Genomic DNA, 23,401 nt, shown 5'->3' with positions numbered 1-23,401 from the left:
ATAAGGGGTTTATTATCACAAGTGTTTGTACTCTTAGTGCTTTTTGCTCGTATTACATGTTAAAAGTAAAATCAATTGCTTGAGCGCAATCACGATTTACTCTAGAATGATTACAGCGACTTCATAGCTCTGGTTAATTGTTTCGTGAAACTAAAAAGTTGAACAAAACACATCAAAATACATTACAAAGTATACTTACACTCATAATAACACCATATAATAAAAATTATTTGCAAAAAATATTGCACAAAAAAGTTATACGAGCTTAAAGATATGAGGTCTAAGGTATTAGGAAAAATAAAGGCAGGCAAAGGGCTTTAACATAGACCTACATATACATATATACATATGTGTGTACATATGTATTTATATGTGTGTTTATGTATTTACAGACATAAATACACATAAATACATATATACGTATATCAACATTTGCAATCAAATAGAGGGAAAATGCAAAGCATATTTATACAATATTCATATTTAATAAAGGTTTTAACTATGTATTTAATGTAAATATTTCACATTTCAATGTTCTTTATATAATCATGTAGAGTATATATATAGGTATAGATATATATTGTACCGAAATACCATTAGATATATGTAGAAATATTTATTTATAAATAAATAGAACATATTAGAATGTGAAATATTCATACTTTCATGTTGGGTTAGCGCAAATGAGAATATGCGATTTCGTTTTGCGTGAGAGTGGGGTGTTAGGTTTTGTGTTATTTTCTCTTTTTTTCTCCATTGAGTTCTATGGGGGAAACGTGAATGTGCACACGATATTCTAACTTCAGCTTTTTGCACTAATCGGGTTAGCGCAAGAGCAAAAACAGTTTACTTTCAACTCGAAATATTAGCGCAACCCGATGAGCACAAAAAGCTTACTTCTAACGCAATTAATGCTCAAGCGGAAGCAGGGGCAGAACTACAGGGGGTGCAGAGGTCGCAACTGCGACTGGGCCCCTGAGGGTGGGGGCACAGCTTAATTTTTTATTTTTTTTCCCCGATAAAACATTGACCTGCCACTGCCACTGCCTGCACAGATATCATGTGAGTGTGACGTGATGCTTCACTAGTGTCTCTGACTACAGGGGTTAGTGTTTCTGTTTTACCCATTGGTGTTTATGTGTGTGGTGTGTATGTGTGTATGTACTGTATGTATGTGACTGTGTGTGTATTTATGCATGTATAAGTGTGTATGTTTGTGGAAGCAGCAAATTACAGACCTTGTTATTACAGCATGGAGGGGCGGGGGTAAACAGTGTCACTATACAGTACCACTATATATATAGTACGTGGAGGCTGGACCATGTCACAGATTACTGTGGTCACTTTATAAAGTAATGGGGCAGGTAGGGTCAGGTCAGCTGTGTCACTGACTCACTATATACAGTACTGGGGGGTTAAACAGTGTCACTATATACAGTAATAGGGGGTCAGACCATCTCACAGACTGTGGGCACAGGGTACCTCCTTTTGCAGACATGTATCATAAGCTAATTCTCTTAATATAGATTATTATTTAGTTATTTGAGTTTTTTTAGATATTCCTGTTTACCAACTCAAAAGGTATGAATGAGATGGTCTTAAAGGAATAGCAAGTTATTGTCAATTAGTTATTCTCACAGATAATATCAAGTAAAAATGAGAATCTAATGAACTTAATCAAAGTGTTTAAATTAAACTAATTTTGTGGTTAAATATAGGAAGTCTCTCCTCAGTTTTTGTAGCAGTTATTATCCAAAAAGTTGCACACAAATACAGAGGAACCGTTACTGCAGGTTTAGTATTCACACAGAGAATAATAATTTACTAGAGATTTCTCAGGTAAGTAATGTTCACGCAGTCATTAAGTTAATAAAGATACAATATACTTGCGGATAGTGAGAGCTCAAATGTCCTATATCAACCTGGTGACACCAAAGTTTTAACGGAATCAGATGAGTGAGGATTCAGCGTTCAGTAATGCTGCACGCTTGTGGAAGTGTGCTGTGCGGAGCAGCGATGATTCCTTGACGGCTTCAGATGGCGTCAGCTCTCCGGTCAGATGATTTTAACAGACAGAGGTAGGTAACGCTTTCGTTAGAAAGGTGCAATCTGAATATAGTCCAAGATAATGATCCTTAGATCGAAGAAGCTTGAAAGAGACTCAAGGCTTATTAAATCCTAGAGGAGAACTAGCCTGAAAAACAAGTACTCAAACTAACTCTTGCTAATAATCAAGCAGTTAGTAAGTGTTACAACTCCTCCTTATTTAGGTAAGAAAAAATGGGTGGAAATTTCTACTTAAAGGAAGAGTGGACCATGACAACATGTAATCTTATTCACATTTTTTTTCTGTGTTAAATGTAAAAAATAAAAAAGATATGTATCAAATTCAACTTTTTTTTTTTTTGGGGGGGGGACCTTCTTAGATTCTTGTACCTGGGCCGGAAGTGTTAATTTGTGCTTCAATCATATACTTTCCCTCTGTATTTTGTCTAACACAAAAAAAGCAAATGTTTTTTAGACTTAGATATGTTAATAAAAAAGTAAACTGTTAAGCTGCTATAGGTTGTGAATGTAGGGTGTAATTAGGGATACTACACTCTTACTCTCCTAGCTAATCACAAGATAGAGTGTGCTAACCTCATAAAGTACACTCTTAGATTCAAAAGAAGGTGTGTGGGAGGGATAGCGCTAACGAATAGCTGAGAGCCGAAAAGTCTGACAAAAAGTCTGACAAAAACTCATATGAGATAGTACATCAATATATAAGAAAATTGTAGGCAAAATATGTGAACATATGTAAATAAGTTGAAGAAAAAATGAATATAATGTTAAAATGATGTGGTTAATTTCCATTAAGGTTCCATAGTATTCACATCTATGGGTCAGGTGCTAACTTTAATGGAGTAAGGATTTGTATATTTTAAGAAACCTCTTAGAGTGTGATCTGAAATTTTACATTATGTCTATGTACAGCATAACCAAGTCTAGTTTAAGAAATTGCTCAGCTTCAGACTCTTATGATAATACCTATTATTATTCAAGTATACTGATTGATAACGTAGCTTTTATGGTGCTTCAGTATATGGGTGTTAGTGGTACTTTGGGAGGGGTGCTCTTGAAATGAAAATGGTGGCAGCAGACTTTCAAGTCTAGTTACATTGTTGGGTACAATAATTAAAAACAGGACAAGGTCTCAGCAATTTCTCAGTGAAGTTAACAAGTTACATACTGTATACTGGAAATCCTCACAATAACCAGGTTTCCTAATAAATAGAATAGCCACATATTAGAATGGAAAGTCCAAAAAGGAGCATATTTAAAAATCCAACTTTTTCTAATGGTTGTGCATTATCACAAACGTGTTTATAATTTAAAATGGTTTTTCTTAACTGTTTTGAGTATTATAACAACAGAAAATAAGGAAAAAATTATATTAGAAGTAAATTAAACAGTTGTTTAAAAATGATCGCTGTATCTGAAAGGAAACTTTTGGGTTTCATGTCTCATTAATCAAAGTGCAGATTCTTGTTTTTTTCATTTGTGATTTTAAAAATGGTGACAATTATAAACTGCTTTTGATCAATTAAAAAATTGAATATATTTTTAAATAATGCAATTTGTTAGTGGTCAAAACTCTAAATATATACTTGATTGAGGCCACCTCATGATAATTTTAATAGCAAACTTCCAACCAATATTTTTCTCTGATTAAAGAACAAGAAAGCTATTTTGCATTCTGTTCAGACCTGTGAGAAAACTTTCAACTTGCCCACACCGATATTACATGACTTATTTAATGTAGCAAATAATTCAGATTTACATTTTACCTTTTTAAATTTGTATCCCTACATGTATTGCTATACACAATGTCATATTTAAAGTGAATAATGCTCTAATTTTTTTAGTAAAATGTATTAGCCAATGGAATCTGAGTTTTATTTAGTGTAGATTTCATATTTTATTTTTGTATAGCAGTGTCTGTACGGATATGAATCTAAATAGCTACAATTTAAATTTGTATTCTTTGCTATGTAACATACAAAATACAAAGTTTAAATGAATAACACATATTCTTTCAGTACTATATTTTATAGTGTTTGTGTTGTCATCCAGATATGTAGTATATGTTCCAAAGCAAACCACTGAGCTTTATTGAAAGTTTCTGAATCTTCCAAGGATACTGGGACCGGAGCATTTTTCTAAGATACATTACTTTTTTCAGGTATGCCTACTATAAGCTCCAATTTGTTTGGATTTTTTTCAGAGATGATCTGTGGACCTAATATTGTGCATTTGTATAACTGTGTAAATCCCTTCCTTCCTTTACATTGCCTACCTATTTTTTCTTTAATGATTTTATTTAAAGGCACAGTCAACACAAAAAGTGTTATTATTTAAAAAGATAGGTACTGCCTTTAATACCCGTTCCTCAGATTTGCACAACCAGCCTCTAAATTTGTCTGTTTCTAAGTCACTAAAGAAAGCCCCATGATCACATGCTTTTTTATTAGCTTTTCACAATAGGGGACTACTAGTTCATGTGAGCCATATAGATAACATTGTGCTCACAACTGTGGGTTTTATGTTAAAATATTTTTTTATGATGCAAAGTACATCACATCACATATTGATAAACATTAATATTACAGTACATCATGGGATCATTGAATATTACATCAATGTGGTAAGTGTACATCGCCCATCTTCTGTAACGAGCATTACCATTTACTGTAAGTCGAGATATTAGTCCACAATGTCCATACAATTTTATATTATACAACACAATGCGATTTCGTTGCAGGCATCAGATACCTGTGGGTTTTAACAACACAGGAGATAAACATTGTATTAATATTACCATTTTTTCTGTGCAAAACTGGGGAATGTGTAATAATTTACCTGATAAATGTATTTATTTCCTGGCATGGAAAGTCTACAAATCCATTCCAATTACTAGTGGGAATTCAACTCCTGGCCAGCAGGAGGAGGCAAAGAACACCCAGCAGAGCTGTTAAGTGTCACTTCCATAACCCATAATCCCCAGTCATTCCGCCAAAGGAAAATGGAAAGAGAAGATGACACAAGGGTATAGAGGTGCATGAGGTTTATACAAAAAAAAAGTTGACTTAACTCAAAATAAGGGCGGGTCATGGACTCTCCATGCCAGGAAAGAAAGACATTTATCAGGTAAGCATACATTTTGTTTTCTTTCCAATGGCATGGAGAATCCACAAATACATTCCAATTACTAGTGGGAACCAATAACCAAGCTAGAGGACACAGAATAGAAGGGAGGGAGAACAAGACAGGCGGACCTAAACAGAAGGCACCACCGCTTGAAGAACCTTTCTCCCAAAGGAAGCCACAGCCGAGGCAAAGGTATCAAATTTGCTCCACAGATGCTTCATTTTTGAAAGCCCAGGAAGAAGAGACAGCCCTAGTGGAATGAGCCGTAATTCTCTCAGGAGGCTGCTGTCCAGCTGTCTCATATGCTAACCGGATAACACTTCTCAGCCAGAAAGAAAGAGTAGAAGAAGTGGCCTTCTGACCCTTACGTTTACCAGAAAAAATGACGAACAGGGCAGTAGATTGCCCAAAATCTTTAGTATCTTGAAGATAAAATTTTAGAGCACTCACAACATCCAAGTTATGTAACAGGCGTTCCTTCTGAGAAGAAAGATTCGGACAAAAGGAAGGAACAACAATTTCCTGATTGATGTTGCTAACCGATACTACTTTGAGAAGAAATCTAAACTTAGTACAAAGAACCGCCTTATCTGCATGAAAAATAAGGTAAGGGGTATCACACTGCAGAGCTAAGAGTGCAGAAACTCTGCGAGCAGACGAAATAGCAAGAAACAAAACTTTCCAAGATAATAACTTAATATCAACCGAATGCATACGCTCAAACGGAGCCTGCTGCAAAACTTTAAGAACAAGGTTAAAGAGCCATTATATACTCATTTTTTCTTTGCATAAATGTTTTGTAGATGATCTATTTATAAAGCCCATAAAGTTTTTTGTTTTTTTAAATGTATAATTTTGCTTATATTTAAAGAACATTGCTCTGATTTTCAGACTCCTAACCAAGCCCCAAAGTTTTATTTGAATACCGTCAGCTACCTTCTCCAGCTTGCTCCTGTTTGTGTAAAGGGTCTTTTCATATGCAAAAGAAGGGAGAGGGGTGAGTGTCTTATTTGCCACTTGCAGTGGGCTTTCCAACTACCTTTTCAACAGAGCCAAACTGAAAGCTTCTAAGTACGTTTTTAAACCATTTTATACTGGATTTTTATATCAGTATCTGTGCATCTTATTCTTTATAGTAGTGTCTATTACATGCAGTTATATGAAAATGAGTGTATACTGTCCATTTAAGGCTATAGGGAGGAGCAACAGGTTTAAACACAGGCCTGATTCTTACCAGGGCCTGAACAAAGGATTGAACATCTGGCAAATCTGCTAGACGTTTGTGCAAAAGAATAGACAGTGCAGAATTCTGACACTGAGTACTGACTGACAAACCTTTCTCCAGGCCTTCCTGATGAAAATGATATGTTCTTAGATTTCCTCTTCCTTTTACCAGCAGTAGGGAAAGCTGCTAGGGCTGCAAAAACTGCAGAAGTAATTTGTGCAGTAAAATCTCCTGGCAAAGATAAACCGCCAGAAATTTGTTGAGAGGAACCACGGAACACTGCATGAGAAACGGCTAAAGCTTGGGACGTTTAAGGAGAAAGTTGAGGCATGGTATGGACAACATTATCCTGAGAGACATATGACTCAGAAGGGGTATCCTTGTCTCTAGACGACAAAGTATTTTTTAAACATGTGGAACAAAGTTGTACAGGAGGGACAACTTGCACCTCCAAGCAATATAAACATTTATCAAAATTAACAGCTAAATTTGAGTCGGTATCCATAATGACAATAAAGATTCACACAGAAATCAGAATATAATTACTTATGAATTATGATGGATTAGGCTAATTACTAATAAAAAATAACAGAATTTAAAAATGCGTTTATTTGCAAAATTATCCCCTGCTCCTCTATATCCTCAGTCTGACTGAGGAGACTTACCACTCTGAGACCAGGAGGCCCACAGTAAAAACCGGAACTAAAGCAATTGATAAATTAGGGCTTAACAGACGATTCCTATAGTCAGTCAGATACCCGATGAGGCCACTGCATCAAAGACACTCCTTTAAAGACGATTCCTATCGTCAGTCTTATATCCGATGAGGCCACTGCATCAAAGAAACTCCGCTCTCCAAGCCATTATATAAAAGGCTGGAGTGGAAGAGCAGAGAGATCACGTGAGCGCAAGGGAAATATTAACTGCGCCACAAACTAAAGATCTCATAATTGATGCGCTGTAAGTAAAATAATAAAGATAACCCAAAAAACATTTAAAGCCATAAATACATCCCACTATTAGGGCTCAATAAAAAATAAGACCGATGTTGCCCTTCACCCTTCAGCCATTCTTTTGAAACAACCTTCAACTTAAGGGGGAAATATTAATAACCGTAGCTAGTGCTTGCATTGTAGCCCTTAATGAAATCCCTACATAAAGGGATATTATGTTCCAAAATTAAGCCCACTGAGGATTAACCTCTAAAGTGCTGCCCTTCAAACCTAGAAAGTAATAGCACTTACTTCTGGTCCAACTGCCGGGCAGGAACAGCTTCTTAGGTGTGACAGATTCAGCAAAATCTGTCAGGGACCTGTAGAAAAAGAAAAAACAGAGTAACCAGTAACTGGTTTTCTATAAAGGGGGGTAGCATTGATTTTAGAAGTTAAGCAAAGACCACCTTGCCGTCTTCTAACTGCTAAAAGCCACTATTACCCTTACTAAAGAGAATTACATGGACATAGCTTGACCCCAATCCTTGCTTGCAGGGAAAAGTACCCAATAAAGGATTAAAAATCTTCAGACACCATCTTCACACATCCTCCCGATGTTCAAGGCAAAGAATGATTGGGGATTATGGGTAATGGGGAGCGACACTTAACAGCTCTGCTGGGCTGTTCTTTGCCTCCTCCTGCTGGCCAGGAGTTGAATTCCCACTAGTAATTGGAATGGATTCGTGGACTTTCCATGCCATTAGAAATTTATCTATCTTTATAAACAATAAAACAAATTGAGTTGACTGTCCCTTTAAAAAAAAAGTTTGTTTAAAAATCAGGACCATGACTATATTTATTTCTGAAATCCCTTACCATCATTGGTACTGTCATTTCTGACAGAAGGTTATTGCAATCATCTAGTACCTTGCACATACAAATAATTATGTAAATTACCTCTAAATTAATTGTCTTTTAACTACATATTATGTTCTCAAGATATTTTTGGATTCTAAAGTTTATTTATTTATTTTATAAAATATAAAAAAGATGTAGGTTTATAAACACTTTAATACTTTTTCTAGATCTGGCTTTCTTCATAGCAAAGATAACCAGTTTGTTATTAATATGGTTTCCTTAGCAACAGGGTGTGCAAAAAATCTTGAACTCCTAATTACAATGTTTGTCATTTCTGGTTCATACTGATAATCACTTGTGGTAGCATCTTATTTAGCACATGGAGCAAATTTACTTAGAGTCTCTGACAAAGATTCTGATGAGGTGCCAAAATATTTCTTCCATGAAAAAAGCAAGAGTAGATTTTTTTTTTTAGATATATGAAGAGAGGAAAACAAAACTGGAAATGAAAAATCATTTAGAGCTAAAAATGTGCTTTATAAAAAGGACAGAAAATATGTGCCATATGCCACACAGAGACAGAAAAAAATATCTTTAAAACTTATTATTCCGAACAGTAATTTAAATATCTTTGAAATATTGAAAATAGTTAAAATGATGTTAACATGTTTCATTATGCATAAAAAAATCCTTTGCAATATTCTTTTGTTATTTAGTTCCTGCTAGATATATAGACTTATTGAATAGAAAATTAGCAAATTTAGGCAATTATCCCTGCTTCCTTACACCCAGAATGACTCTGTATAGTTACACTGTTACTGATGCACCAGGATGCAACAAGATAAACCACCTCTGGACAGCCGGTTTGAGTTTTTGTACTCTCGGAAGCAGAAGGTAGGTTTAAATAGCTGCTTGGTGAAGCTTCTTTCCAGAGGAAAAGCAATACTCATTTGATTTATAGTGGAGATAAAACCATGAGATTAAAATATTCCATTACAAAAAGGAAGATATATAGAATTATTGAATACAATTTAGCAAATCTAGGCAAGTATCTCCCCTTTACTTACCCCCAGAATATAGAAATTCAATATCTCACAGTTTTTGCTTCCAGGTCTAATCTGCCCCCTCCCCATAGAAAATCTAATAATTAAAACTGTTAGTGTAGCAGGCGTGTCAGCATGTTATGTCAATCATATTATTTCATAGCAATTGTGTTAGTTTCAATAAGAGTTTTTCTCATAACAAGGAATGATTCTCACTCCAGTGTTTCTCCCTCTCCTTATCTCTATGAGAACAGAAAATGCAGAGTGAAACAGTGTAAGTTATTTCTTAAAGGCAATACTCTTAAAGGTATATGATATGTATATATGTACTAGATATGTATACATGCTATATGTATCTGCAAAAGTTGTAATATAAACTGCTAATACATTAACTGTTAGATTAATTATATGTGTATGGAATCTTGAAAAGTTCCCAAGCCCTTACACTAGGTTACACTGCAGGTACCTAAACTATAGTTTGCTGCACATGTGCAAATACATCGGCTCTGGAATACAGTGAAAGCTAGATTTGAACATGGCAGCGACCATGATTAGAGAGAGGTATGGAATAACTTCAATACTATTCTTATAAAATATAGTGTTTAATGTTCCTTTAAATGGATATGATATCCAAATATTGAAGCACTTGAAGCAGCATATCTGTAAAAAGTTTACTAGGAAATAACACCTGCACATCTCTATGTAAAAAAGGAAGATATTTTACCTCAAAATTTTCTCAGTCGTCATATTACATTGTAAAGGGTCTTTAGGCAGCATATCAGGATGCTAGCCACGGGACTTGCTAGGGAGCATAGATGTGGCATGTACAGGCACTGTCATGTTATTTCCCTAGTGTAATTCAAATGTCCAGCACCTCTACAGGAATTAGGTGCATGCCATAGGGCAGACATCCTCAAACTCGGCCCTCCAGAGGTTTTGGAACTACATATCCCATGATGCTCAGCCAGCATATCAGCTGGCTGAGCATCATGGGATATGTAGTTCCAAAACCTCTGGAGGGCCGAGTTTGAGGATGTCTGCCCTATGGCATGCACCTAATTCCTGTAGAGGTGCTGGACATTTGAATTACACTAGGGGAAATAACATGACAGTGCCTGTCATGCCACATGCTATGCTCCTAGCAAGTCCCGTGGCTAGCATCCTGATATGCTGCCTAAAGACCCTTTACAAAGTAATATGACGACTGAGAAAATTTTGAGGTAAAATATCTTCCTTTTTTACATAGAGATGTGCAGGTGTTATTTCCTAGTAAACTTTTTACAGATATTGCTGCTTCAAGTGCTTCAATATTTGGATATCATATCCATTTATAGGAACATTAAACACTATATTTTATAAGAATAGTATTGAAGTTATTCCATACCTCTCTCTAATCATGGTCGCTGCCATGTTCAAATCTAGCTTTCACTGTATTCCAGAGCCGATGTATTTGCACATGTGCAGCAACTATAGTTTAGGTACCTGCAGTGTAACCTAGTGTAAGGGCTTGGGAACTTTTCAAGATTCCATACACATATAATTAATCTAACAGTTAATGTATTAGCAGTTTATATTACAACTTTTGCAGATACATATAGCATGTATACATATCTAGTACATATATACATATCATATACCTTTAAGAGTATTGCCTTTAAGAAATAACTTACACTGTTTCACTCTGCATTTTCTGTTCTCATAGAGATAAGGAGAGGGAGAAACACTGGAGTGAGAATCATTCCTTGTTATGAGAAAAACTCTTATTGAAACTAACACAATTGCTATGAATAATATGATTGACATAACATGCTGACACGCCTGCTACACTAACAGTTTTTAATTATTAGATTTTCTATGGGGAGGGGGGCAGATTAGACCTGGAAGCAAAAACTGTGAGATATTGAATTTCTATATTCTGGGGTAAGTAAAGGGAGAGTACTTGCCTAGATTTGCTAAATTGTATTCAATAATTCTATATATCTTCCTTTTTGTAATGGAATATTTTAATCTCATGGTTTTATCTGCCACTATAAATCAAATGAGTATTGCTTTTTCCTCTGGAAAGAAGCTTCACCAAGCAGCTATTTAAACCTACCTTCTGCTTCCGAGAGTACAAAAACTCAAACCGGCTGTCCAGAGGTGGTTTATCTTGTTGCATCATCCTGGTGCATCAGTAACAGTGTAACTATACAGAGTCATTCTGGGTGTAAGGAAGCAGGGATAATTGCCTAAATTTGCTAATTTTCTATTCAATAATGTCTATATATCTAGCAGGAACTAAATAACAAAAGAATATTGCAAAGGATTTTTTTTATGCATAATGAAACATGTTAACATCATTTTAACTATTTTCAATATTTCAAAGATATTTAAATTACTGTTCGGAATAATAAGTTTTAAAGATATTTTTTTCTGTCTCTGTGTGGCATATGGCACATATTTTCTGTCCTTTTTATAAAGCACATTTTTAGCTCTAAATGATTTTTCATTTCCAGTTTTGTTTTCCTCTCTTCATATATCTAAAAAAAAAATCTACTCTTGCTTTTTTCATGGAAGAAATATTTTGGCACCTCATCAGAATCTTTGTCAGAGACTCTAAGTAAATTTGCTCCATGTGCTAAATAAGATGCTACCACAAGTGATTATCAGTATGAACCAGAAATGACAAACATTGTAATTAGGAGTTCAAGATTTTTTGCACACCCTGTTGCTAAGGAAACCATATTAATAACAAACTGGTTATCTTTGCTATGAAGAAAGCCAGATCTAGAAAAAGTATTAAAGTGTTTATAACCTACATCTTTTTTATATTTTATAAAATAAATAAATAAACTTTAGAATCCAAAAATATCTTGAGAACATAATATGTAGTTAAAAGACAATTAATTTAGAGGTAATTTACATAATTATTTGTATGTGCAAGGTACTAGATGATTGCAATAACCTTCTGTCAGAAATGACAGTACCAATGATGGTAAGGGATTTCAGAAATAAATATAGTCATGGTCCTGATTTTTAAACAAACTTTTTTTTTAAAGGGACAGTCAACTCAATTTGTTTTATTGTTTATAAAGATAGATAAATTTCTAATGGCATGGAAAGTCCACGAATCCATTCCAATTACTAGTGGGAATTCAACTCCTGGCCAGCAGGAGGAGGCAAAGAACAGCCCAGCAGAGCTGTTAAGTGTCGCTCCCATTACCCATAATCCCCAATCATTCTTTGCCTTGAACATCGGGAGGGATGTGTGAAGATGGTGTCTGAAGATTTTTAATCCTTTATTGGGTACTTTTCCCTGCAAGCAAGGATTGGGGTCAAGCTATGTCCATGTAATTCTCTTTAGTAAGGGTAATAGTGGCTTTTAGCAGTTAGAAGACGGCAAGGTGGTCTTTTGCTTAACTTCTAAAATCAATGCTACCCCCTTTATAGAAAACCAGTTACTGGTTACTCTGTTTTTTCTTTTTCTACAGGTCCCTGACAGATTTTGCTGAATCTGTCACACCTAAGAAGCTGTTCCTGCCCGGCAGTTGGACCAGAAGTAGAGTGCTATTACTTTCTAGGTTTGAAGGGCAGCACTTTAGAGGTTAATCCTCAGTGGGCTTAATTTTGGAACATAATATCCCTTTATGTAGGGATTTCATTAAGGGCTACAATGCAAGCACTAGCTACGGTTATTAATATTTCCCCCTTAAGTTGAAGGTTGTTTCAAAAGAATGGCTGAAGGGTGAAGGGCAACATCGGTCTTATTTTTTATTGAGCCCTAATAGTGGGATGTATTTATGGCTTTAAATGTTTTTTTGGGTTATCTTTATTATTTTACTTACAGCGCATCAATTATGAGATCTTTAGTTTGTGGAGCAGTTAATATTTCCCTTGCGCTCACGTGATCTCTCTGCTCTTCCACTCCAGCCTTTTATATAATGGCTTGGAGAGCGGAGTTTCTTTGATGCAGTGGCCTCATCGGATATAAGACTGACGATAGGAATCGTCTTTAAAGGAGTGTCTTTGATGCAGTGGCCTCATCGGGTATCTGACTGACTATAGGAATCGTCTGTTAAGCCCTAATTTATCAATTGCTTTAGTTCCGGTTTTTACTGTGGGCCTCCTGGTCTCAGAGTGGTAAGTCTCCTCAGTCAGACTGAGGATATAGAGGAGCAGGGGATAATTTTGCAAATAAACGCATTTTTAAATTCTGTTATTTTTTATTAGTAATTAGCCTAATCCATCATAATTCATAAGTAATTATATTCTGATTTCTGTGTGAATCTTTATTGTCATTATGGATACCGACTCAAATTTAGCTGTTTAATTTTGATAAATGTTTATATTGCTTGGAGGTGCAAGTTGTCCCTCCTGTACAACTTTGTTCCACATGTTTAAAAAATACTTTGTCGTCTAGAGACAAGGATACCCCTTCTGAGTCATATGTCTCTCAGGATAATGTTGTCCATACCATGCCTCAACTTTCTCCTTAAACGTCCCAAGCTTTAGCCGTTTCTCATGCAGTGTTCCGTGGTTCCTCTCAACAAATTTCTGGCGGTTTATCTTTGCCAGGAGATTTTACTGCACAAATTACTTCTGCAGTTTTTGCAGCCCTAGCAGCTTTCCCTACTGCTGGTAAAAGGAAGAGGAAATCTAAGAACATATCATTTTCATCAGGAAGGCCTGGAGAAAGGTTTGTCAGTCAGTACTCAGTGTCAGAATTCTGCACTGTCTATTCTTTTGCACAAACGTCTAGCAGATTTGCCAGATGTTCAATCCTTTGTTCAGGCCCTGGTAAGAATCAGGCCTGTGTTTAAACCTGTTGCTCCTCCCTATAGCCTTAAATGGACAGTATACACTCATTTTCATATAACTGCATGTAATAGACACTACTATAAAGAATAAGATGCACAGATACTGATATAAAAATCCAGTATAAAATGGTTTAAAAACGTACTTAGAAGCTTTCAGTTTGGCTCTGTTGAAAAGGTAGTTGGAAAGCCCACTGCAAGTGGCAAATAAGACACTCACCCCTCTCCCTTCTTTTGCATATGAAAAGACCCTTTACACAAACAGGAGCAAGCTGGAGAAGGTAGCTGACGGTATTCAAATAAAACTTTGGGGCTTGGTTAGGAGTCTGAAAATCAGAGCAATGTTCTTTAAATATAAGCAAAATTATACATTTAAAAAAAAAAAAAAAACTTTATGGGCTTTATAAATAGATCATCTACAAAACATTTATGCAAAGAAAAAATGAGTATATAATGGCTCTTTAACCTTGTTCTTAAAGTTTTGCAGCAGGCTCCGTTTGAGCTTATGCATTCGGTTGATATTAAGTTATTATCTTGGAAAGTTTTGTTTCTTGCTATTTCGTCTGCTCGCAGAGTTTTCTGCACTCTTAGCTCTGCAGTGTGATACCCCTTACCTTATTTTTCATGCAGATAAGGCGGTTCTTTGTACTAAGTTTAGATTTCTTCTCAAAGTAGTATCGGTTAGCAACATCAATCAGGAAATTGTTGTTCCTTCCTTTTGTCCGAATCTTTCTTCTCAGAAGGAACGCCTGTTACATAACTTGGATGTTGTGAGTGCTCTAAAATTTTATCTTCAAGATACTAAAGATTTTGGGCAATCTACTGCCCTGTTCGTCATTTTTTCTGGTAAACGTAAGGGTCAGAAGGCCACTTCTTCTACTCTTTCTTTCTGGCTGAGAAGTGTTATCCGGTTAGCATATGAGACAGCTGGACAGCAGCCTCCTGAGAGAATTACGGCTCATTCCACTAGGGCTGTCTCTTCTTCCTGGGCTTTCAAAATGAAGCATCTGTGGAGCAAATTTGATACCTTTGCCTCGCTGTGGCTTCCTTTGGGAGAAAGGTTCTTCAAGCGGTGGTGCCTTCTGTTTAGGTCCGCCTGTCTTGTTCTCCCTCCCTTCTATTCTGTGTCCTCTAGCTTGGTTATTGGTTCCCACTAGTAATTGGAATGTATTTGTGGATTCTCCATGCCATTGGAAAGAAAACAAAATGTATGCTTACCTGATAAATGTCTTTCTTTCCTGGCATGGAGAGTCCATGACCCGCCCTTATTTTGAGTTAAGTCAACTTTTTTTTTGTATAAACCTCATGCACCTCTATACCCTTGTGTCATCTTCTCTTTCCATTTTCCTTTGGCGGAATGACTGGGGATTATGGGTTATGGAAGTGACACTTAACAGCTCTGCTGGGTGTTCTTTGCCTCCTCCTGCTGGCCAGGAGTTGAATTCCCACTAGTAATTGGAATGGATTTGTAGACTTTCCATGCCAGGAAATAAATACATTTATCAGGTAAATTATTACACATTCCCCAGTTTTGCACAGAAAAAATGGTAATATTAATACAATGTTTATCTCCTGTGTTGTTAAAACCCACAGGTATCTGATGCCTGCAACGAAATCGCATTGTGTTGTATAATATAAAATTGTATGGACATTGTGGACTAATATCTCGACTTACAGTAAATGGTAATGCTCGTTACAGAAGATGGGCGATGTACACTTACCACATTGATGTAATATTCAATGATCCCATGATGTACTGTAATATTAATGTTTATCAATATGTGATGTGATGTACTTTGCATCATAAAAAAATATTTTAACATAAAACCCACAGTTGTGAGCACAATGTTATCTATATGGCTCACATGAACTAGTAGTCCCCTGTTGTGAAAAGCTAATAAAAAAGCATGTGATCATGGGCTTTCTTTAGTGACTTAGAAACAGACAAATTTAGAGGCTGGTTGTGCAAATCTGAGGAACGGGTATTAAAGGCAGTACCTATCTTTTTAAATAATAACACTTTTTGTGTTGACTGTGCCTTTAAATAAAATCATTAAAGAAAAAATAGGTAGGCAATGTAAAGGAAGGAAGGGATTTACACAGTTATACAAATGCACAATATTAGGTCCACAGATCATCTCTGAAAAAAATCCAAACAAATTGGAGCTTATAGTAGGCATACCTGAAAAAAGTAATGTATCTTAGAAAAATGCTCCGGTCCCAGTATCCTTGGAAGATTCATAAACTTTCAATAAAGCTCAGTGGTTTGCTTTGGAACATATACTACATATCTGGATGACAACACAAACACTATAAAATATAGTACTGAAAGAATATGTGTTATTCATTTAAACTTTGTATTTTGTATGTTACATAGCAAAGAATACAAATTTAAATTGTAGCTATTTAGATTCATATCCGTACAGACACTGCTATACAAAAATAAAATATGAAATCTACACTAAATAAAACTCAGATTCCATTGGCTAATACATTTTACTAAAAAAATTAGAGCATTATTCACTTTAAATATGACATTGTGTATAGCAATACATGTAGGGATACAAATTTAAAAAGGTAAAATGTAAATCTGAATTATTTGCTACATTAATAAGTCATGTAATATCGGTGTGGGCAAGTTGAAAGTTTTCTCACAGGTCTGAACAGAATGCAAAATAGCTTCTTGTTCTTTAATCAGAGAAAAATATTGGTTGGAAGTTTGCTATTAAAATTATCATGAGGTGGCCTCAATCAAGTATATATTTAGAGTTTTGACCACTAACAAATTGCATTATTTAAAAATATATTCAATTTTTTAATTGATCAAAAGCAGTTTATAATTGTCACCATTTTTAAAATCACAAATGAAAAAAACAAGAATCTGCACTTTGATTAATGAGACATGAAACCCAAAAGTTTCCTTTCAGATACAGCGTGCATTTTTAAACAACTGTTTAATTTACTTCTAATATAATTTTTTTCCTTATTTTCTGTTGTTATAATACTCAAAACAGTTAAGAAAAACCATTTTAAATTATAAACACGTTTGTGATAATGCACAACCATTAGAAAAAGTTGGATTTTTAAATATGCTCCTTTTTGGACTTTCCATTCTAATATGTGGCTATTCTATTTATTAGGAAACCTGGTTATTGTGAGGATTTCCAGTATACAGTATGTAACTTGTTAACTTCACTGAGAAATTGCTGTGAGACCTTGTCCTGTTTTTAATTATTGTACCCAACAATGTAACTAGACTTGAAAGTCTGCTGCCACCATTTTTCATTTCAAGAGCACCCCTCCCAAAGTACCACTAACACCCATATACTGAAGCACCATAAAAGCTACGTTATCAATCAGTATACTTGAATAATAATAGGTATTATCATAAGAGTCTGAAGCTGAGCAATTTCTTAAACTAGACTTGGTTATGCTGTACATAGACATAATGTAAAATTTCAGATCACACTCTAAGAGGTTTCTTAAAATATACAAATCCTTACTCCATTAAAGTTAGCACCTGACCCATAGATGTGAATACTATGGAACCTTAATGGAAATTAACCACATCATTTTAACATTATATTCATTTTTTCTTCAACTTATTTACATATGTTCACATATTTTGCCTACAATTTTCTTATATATTGATGTACTATCTCATATGAGTTTTTGTCAGACTTTTTGTCAGACTTTTCGGCTCTCAGCTATTCGTTAGCGCTATCCCTCCCACACACCTTCTTTTGAATCTAAGAGTGTACTTTATGAGGTTAGCACACTCTATCTTGTGATTAGCTAGGAGAGTAAGAGTGTAGTATCCCTAATTACACCCTACATTCACAACCTATAGCAGCTTAACAGTTTACTTTTTTATTAACATATCTAAGTCTAAAAAACATTTGCTTTTTTTGTGTTAGACAAAATACAGAGGGAAAAGTATATGATTGAAGCACAAATTAACACTTCCGGCCCAGGTACAAGAATCTAAGAAGGTCCCCCCCCCAAAAAAAAAAAAAAAAGTTGAATTTGATACATATCTTTTTATTTTTTACATTTAACACAGAAAAAAAATGTGAATAAGATTACATGTTGTCATGGTCCACTCTTCCTTTAAGTAGAAATTTCCACCCATTTTTTCTTACCTAAATAAGGAGGAGTTGTAACACTTACTAACTGCTTGATTATTAGCAAGAGTTAGTTTGAGTACTTGTTTTTCAGGCTAGTTCTCCTCTAGGATTTAATAAGCCTTGAGTCTCTTTCAAGCTTCTTCGATCTAAGGATCATTATCTTGGACTATATTCAGATTGCACCTTTCTAACGAAAGCGTTACCTACCTCTGTCTGTTAAAATCATCTGACCGGAGAGCTGACGCCATCTGAAGCCGTCAAGGAATCATCGCTGCTCCGCACAGCACACTTCCACAAGCGTGCAGCATTACTGAACGCTGAATCCTCACTCATCTGATTCCGTTAAAACTTTGGTGTCACCAGGTTGATATAGGACATTTGAGCTCTCACTATCCGCAAGTATATTGTATCTTTATTAACTTAATGACTGCGTGAACATTACTTACCTGAGAAATCTCTAGTAAATTATTATTCTCTGTGTGAATACTAAACCTGCAGTAACGGTTCCTCTGTATTTGTGTGCAACTTTTTGGATAATAACTGCTACAAAAACTGAGGAGAGACTTCCTATATTTAACCACAAAAAAATTACTTTAATTTAAACACTTTGATTAAGTTCATTAGATTCTCATTTTTACTTGATATTATCTGTGAGAATAACTAATTGACAATAACTTGCTATTCCTTTAAGACCATCTCATTCATACCTTTTGAGTTGGTAAACAGGAATATCTAAAAAAACTCAAATAACTAAATAATAATCTATATTAAGAGAATTAGCTTATGATACATGTCTGCAAAAGGAGGTACCCTGTGCCCACAGTCTGTGAGATGGTCTGACCCCCTATTACTGTATATAGTGACACTGTTTAACCCCCCAGTACTGTATATAGTGAGTCAGTGACACAGCTGACCTGACCCTACCTGCCCCATTACTTATAAAGTGACCACAGTAATCTGTGACATGGTCCAGCCTCCACGTACTATATATATAGTGGTACTGTATAGTGACACTGTTTACCCCCGCCCCTCCATGCTGTAATAACAAGGTCTGTAATTTGCTGCTTCCACAAACATACACACTTATACATGCATAAATACACACACAGTCACATACATACAGTACATACACACATACACACCACACACATAAACACCAATGGGTAAAACAGAAACACTAACCCCTGTAGTCAGAGACACTAGTGAAGCATCACGTCACACTCACATGATATCTGTGCAGGCAGTGGCAGTGGCAGGTCAATGTTTTATCGGGGAAAAAAAATAAAAAATTAAGCTGTGCCCCCACTATCAGGGGCCCAGTCGCAGTTGCGACCTCTGTACCCCCTGTAGTTCTGCCCCTGCTTCCGCTTGAGCATTAATTGCGTTAGAAGTAAGCTTTTTGCGCTCATCGGGTTGCGCTAATATTTCGAGTTGAAAGTAAACTGTTTTTGCTCTTGCGCTAACCCGATGAGTGCAAAAAGCTGAAGTTAGAATATCGTGTGCACATTCACGTTTCCCCCATAGAACTCAATGGAGAAAAAAAGAGAAAATAACACAAAACCTAACACCCCACTCTCACGCAAAACGAAATCGCATATTCTCATTTGCGCTAACCCAACATGAAAGTATGAATATTTCACATTCTAATATGTTCTATTTATTTATAAATAAATATTTCTACATATATCTAATGGTATTTCGGTACAATATATATCTATACCTATATATATACTCTACATGATTATATAAAGAACATTGAAATGTGAAATATTTACATTAAATACATAGTTAAAACCTTTATTAAATATGAATATTGTATAAATATGCTTTGCATTTTCCCTCTATTTGATTGCAAATGTTGATATACGTATATATGTATTTATGTGTATTTATGTCTGTAAATACATAAACACACATATAAATACATATGTACACACATATGTATATATGTATATGTAGGTCTATGTTAAAGCCCTTTGCCTGCCTTTATTTTTCCTAATACCTTAGACCTCATATCTTTAAGCTCGTATAACTTTTTTGTGCAATATTTTTTGCAAATAATTTTTATTATATGGTGTTATTATGAGTGTAAGTATACTTTGTAATGTATTTTGATGTGTTTTGTTCAACTTTTTAGTTTCACGAAACAATTAACCAGAGCTATGAAGTCGCTGTAATCATTCTAGAGTAAATCGTGATTGCGCTCAAGCAATTGATTTTACTTTTAACATGTAATACGAGCAAAAAAGCACTAAGAGTACAAACACTTGTGATAATAAACCCCTTATCGTCCGGGCACAAAAGTTTGTGGTCCACTCGCAATCTGGCCCGAATATTTACTTCTACATATTTTGTTTACTACAGAAATGCACCCATTGGTTGTTAAATCACAAATAGTTTTATGGCAAGAGAATAAAAGACTTTTAATACGCTAAAACAATATAAAATAAATGTAACAGCTCCTGTTATAAAATATAATTATTGCATCTACCTTCAATGCAATATGATTCAATCAGGATAAAGAAAATAGTGTCATATGAAGCAGTTACCATCATTCCCAACAGTTTTCTTATACCAACAAAAATGTTTCAAAAATCACTGATGGTTTAACTTTTCTGATTGGTTACTCTTTGCTATTCAGATAAGAATATAGGTTTTAATGGCAGGTGATATCACACTAAACACTTTCTCTCTGAGGGCCTGATCTTCAAAACCTAACGTAGGAGTCTCTGTTTCAGATAAAGAACAACGTAACAACATAATCATGTCTCACATTAAAATTTGTGTTTCTAAATTTTTTTAAGGGCCTCGCCTAACGTCAAACTACTGGCAAGATGGTCAAAGAGGTCCGATTAGTACTGCAAGGTCCTTCAAAAAATGTTATAAAGTCAAATGTTACTTTAGAGCTGTTTATCTTGCTATGAAGGGTATTAAATGTGAAGGAGAGACATCTACGTTACAATATAATGCTAAAAAAATAGACTGGATGATTTTGTGTGATTTCTTTCCAAGCCGGCAAGCTTTTGATCACCGGGCCTCTGGTGAGCTGCAGACGGATAGAGCTAATATCTTCACAGATTCTGTAATTAGTTCCACCCATATGGGATTGCACTTGGCAAACAAAGCTTGCACAAAACAGTGACTTTTGAGTCTTTTCTCCTATGTATTTTTCAGTAAGACATCAAGACCAAGGTATTGTAGGAGTGGATCGGCAGAACCCAGAACCACTGGACCCCATCTCAGCTGAGACCCCTGTAGTTATTCCCAGATTGTACCCCTTATATTGCACTCTTTAATTTGTTGGAGCATTTCAAATGAAGATAATAATAATTATCTTTTTCAATAGTCTTAATCTATATAAAGTCAATTTGTTTATTGTGGTTACTCATTTCACCTGTTCTTAAACATGTTTGTTTCTATTTTAATAAAAAAATAAATATACAGGTGGCCCTCGTTTTACAACGGTTCAATTTACACCGTTTCAGATAACAACCTTTTCCCCCAGTCATGTGACTGCTATTGAAAAGCATTGAAAAGCAGTGCATTTATTAAAATAGCCAGTAGGTGGCGCTGTCCGCTTGCGTTTCCGCAAAGCCAAGCAAGCTGAAATTAATCAGTTTAACCAGACCTGAGCTATCAAGCAGATTTCAAAGGAACAAGATCTTCCTGTCTATAAATCAGTCCAGATTGGAATGCATAGAAAGAACTGTTTGCAGGAAAATGCAAGTGAAGTCTGTGTTGTGTGATTATTTTATTAGGTTTATAATGCTGTTTAGCATTTAAAGTCTTCATTTCAAAGCTTTAAAAATAATGTATTAGGTGTTACTTATGACAATTTTGAGAGGGGCCTGGAACCTAACTCTCTCACTTCCCATTGACTTATATCATAAACTGGGTTTCAATTTACAACGGTTTCGATTTACAACCATTCCTTCTGGAACCTAACCCCGGCGTAAACTGAGGGCTACCTGTATATATATATTGCTCAAATCACACTTTTAAACTATGGAACCTGTACATAACTTAAATATTATCATCAGAATGATAATTAATGGTTGAAATGAAAAGTTTGCTGTTGAAATACTTTACCTTTCATTTCTCAAAACTGTATGACATGTTTTAATCTCATGCATATCATAAATTGATATTCTAATTATTATATTGATTAAGAGGGGAAAAAAATATTCAGACAAATTAGGCAGTGATCACTAATATTTAACCAACTAACAATATTTTTCTATGCTAGCTGAGATTTTTTGCTTTGTCTTTGGCTACCTATCTTTTGTTTCAGTGAAAACCACAGATAACATATTTAAATAACCCGTGAAATGCCTGTTTCTTATATTTTTGACATATTTATCCATCTTACTCTATGATGTTATCTACAAAATGTTGATGGTTTTACTAATTCAGATGGCAACTTATCTAATAGCTTTGAATGAGTTTAAAAATTAAAGCCAAAAATAATCCAAACATGCATACTATGCTTTTTACATTGCTCTGCTAATTGATTAGAATGGGTGCCAAGTTTGAAGCAGGGATCAGAGAATTTTTTATTTATTTATTTGTTTATGAGGTTGCCCATATGTTTGATATAATAAATTCAGAGCACAGACAATTGTTCATGTTTATTTGTAAATAGAGGCCATTTAAAATAGCTTCACTTTCTAAATCTCTATTTTCTGAACATGTTTACAGCATTTACATATATGTATAAATAGATAATAAACTATCACTGGCACAAAGCCAAAATAAATATTTAAATAATCATAGAAATAGCAGGAAAATGCAATGTCAAGTGTAGATGAAAACAGATTGCATAATTATGTGGAAAATCTAATAATACATAAACTGAGTGCCACATTGCAAACAACTTTTAGTTAATAATCAAACCAAGAAATCTGTTCAAAATGGCTTTTTTATGAGTCACTGCACTAAGTACTAAAATGTTCTTAAATCTTTTGCCTCTGTAGGAAAAAAAAAAAAACTTTTGATGAACAAGAATTTGTTAAAAGAAAATTGAGTTATAAATTAAATGCTTTTTTTTTTTAATGCATTTATGTGTTACATTAGAATTAAATACATTAAACAAAATGATAAAAGCTAAATGCTGAAGTGATTGCGCCTGTCTGAAAAGATTGATGTGATAAATTGATATCATAAACCATGAAAAAAGAAATTACAATTTCTCCAAAGTCTACATAATGGACAGTATTCATCCAGCTTTTGCTAT

This window comes from Bombina bombina, chromosome 6, assembly GCF_027579735.1.
Source record: "Bombina bombina isolate aBomBom1 chromosome 6, aBomBom1.pri, whole genome shotgun sequence".
NCBI lineage: Eukaryota > Metazoa > Chordata > Amphibia > Anura > Bombinatoridae > Bombina > Bombina bombina.
The sequence above is the reverse complement of the archived record's forward strand: the minus strand, read 5'-3'. Positions refer to the sequence as shown.